This window comes from Micropterus dolomieu, unplaced genomic scaffold (genome assembly GCF_021292245.1).
Source record: "Micropterus dolomieu isolate WLL.071019.BEF.003 ecotype Adirondacks unplaced genomic scaffold, ASM2129224v1 contig_8712, whole genome shotgun sequence".
NCBI classification, from domain to species: Eukaryota; Metazoa; Chordata; class Actinopteri; order Centrarchiformes; family Centrarchidae; genus Micropterus; species Micropterus dolomieu.
The window spans coordinates 1-2,384 of NW_025737698.1; the positions used below are offsets into that span (position 1 = coordinate 1).

The 2,384-nt window shown below is 46.2% G+C and overlaps 1 long non-coding RNA gene across 1 annotated transcript; it reads left to right on the forward strand.

Moving 5' to 3' along the window:
• On the forward strand, positions 1–633 carry LOC123965123. The gene is made up of 2 exons (XR_006823628.1): positions 1–114; positions 302–633. It is a non-coding gene; the product is annotated as an uncharacterized LOC123965123 (long non-coding RNA).
• The last annotated feature ends 1,751 nt before the right edge of the window (positions 634–2,384 follow it).

Below are 2,384 nucleotides of genomic sequence, written 5' to 3' on the forward strand. Positions count from 1 at the left end.
CAGGTTGTTGAAGGGACTTTGTACATCGTGGATTTGGCGATTTCCAGGACCGTCTGCCGTAAACCCCCCAGCGTCCAAAATCTGTCCAAATGCAACTTTCAGGCTCCTCGCAAGGTGAGTCTGAACTGGTTCATATTACTGACCAGTCCAACAGGAGGAAGGCCAGCTCGCTGTCTGTCCAGCAGCCTCTTGTTTGGTCACTCTCTTTTTCTCCGTTCATGTTCTCTTCTGTCTCTTGCGTGCAAGATTTAAAGGTCTTTTATTAATGTGGGAAAAATCCACTTCCTGTTGTGTTTTCCAGACGCTTCAGTGTCACGTTGAGGTTTTGGTGGTTCCCGGGCAGAAAAAGACCAGGACTCTGGAGTTCAGCTGTAAAGCCTGAAACCAGCAGCTGCCTCCACCTTCTTCATCATCCTCCTCCCTGATGGAGTTTACTGTGATGGTTTCGTCGGCTCCCCCTGCAGCTCCTCATCTGTAACACTAAACCTTTCTCCAGTTTTCCTGCTAATTTCTGTATTTACGTGTAGTGACGCAGAGACTGTGCTGTCTGTAATCTTTGGTTGTGCTGAGTGCAGACAAGGCCACCTGCTGGTCATTTATTGTAAAATCTGCAATAATAAAACTGCAAACCAATTTTCTTTGAAGTTTCACTAATTTACTGATCGATAAAGACGTAATTAAGTCCAAAAAGACCTCAAGCTCTATTTATTAATGATGTAATTAAGGTGTCTTAATTGGATTTCAAAGGAACATTTGGTGTTTAAGTGAATGGATTTCAATACAGGATTATCTTTCAATTTAAGGTGTAAAAACACCAAACACGAGGAAAGTGTTAAAGTCACAATCATGGGTCAGGAATGTTAACTGATGTACAGTGACGTGAAATAATTTCCCTCTGGGGACAATAAAGTCAAAGAATAAGCCTTCCCTTAAAGGGGCCCGGTGTAGTTTCAGATCGCTCTACTGGAACTACTTTCTAAGCGTCCACTCTGAAAGGCCCGAGCCTGGAACGCGTTCAGATCAGGCAGTCGGTCCCTGAATGAATGTAAATGCTCTGTATTTGTATAGCGAATACTCAAAGCACTTGGAGGAGCCGGGTATTGAACCGCCGATCTTCCAATTAAAGGGCGCTACCTCCTGAGCCACAGCCATCCCCTTTTATGAACAAAAAATGTAAAGCTCAGTTTTAACTGATCATAACGTGATGTGTTGCAAAGGGCCATTAAACCAGTTAGGGCCCCTGCGGCCTCTCACACTTCAGCACCAGGTACTGGCTGACATCCACTGAGGGCGTTCTCACACTTGACTTGTACCGTGCCCGAGCACAACTGTCCCCCCTCCCCCGCTGGCCTGCACTCACACTGCGAGCGCGTTTACGTCACCACTCGGTCGGTGTTTCCAACAAATTGACTTGTTTGTGGCGGCCCGCCACAGTATCAACGCCGACCGCCACATGTTGATATGAGCTATGTTAACTTTAGATCACAGCTGGGTATTCAAGGTAAGAGCGCTGTAGGCTACATAGCTGGAAGTCAATATCGACTGTCATTCACTCTCTGTCGCACAGCACAGTGGAGTTTGTGTCGGGGTTCCGAGCTCGGACACATTTAGCAATCACGCTAGATGCGTCCCATGCCGGAGTCGAACGGTACGGATTGCCTAGTGTGAGTACGCCCAAAGACTATGAGGGTTCAGCGCTCAGGCTTCAGGGAGGAGACTGGAATTGGGCCAGTGAACATGATTCAGGTGGTTTTCAGTCTCTGAGCAGGTCCAGGAGGTGTTTTTACTGATAGGAAGTGATGTCACACAAAGTGCAGAAGTGCAGCTGCTGAGTCTAAAGGAACGAGCGGACAAGATTGTACACTCTTCCTCCATTTACCACCACAAGAACTCTTGTGTTAACAGTCAAGAAAATTAAAACCGTAAGATGGACTGAAGTACCAGCTGAACCCTTAAATAACTTTAACAAACACGCAGAGCGGGAAAGCTGATGCTAGGCTAACTGCAGCCTCAAATAAACAGGGGCGGACTGGCCTTCGGGAAGTTTGGGAAGGTTCCTGAACAGCCGGTGGTTAAGAGTTTTTATTTTTCAGTTTCTAATGTTAAACTTTATGACCCCGACAGGTCGGTTGCAGTGGAACGGTGTGTAATTTTGCTGTTTTTGCTGAAATCTGATTGGCTCAACTGCACCGTTCAAAGGAGTTTCCTTTCCATCTGGGACGACTTCAATCTCAAAACTTCCAGGCTTATGTGAGAAGCGCAACAGGGACGGTAAATATAGTGAAAAGAAAGAGAGGAAAAAGAAATGTGTGGCGCCGAAAAAATATGAATTAAGAAGAAAAACATGTTGACACAAGAGGCGGCTCAATGCGCCAAATTAACCG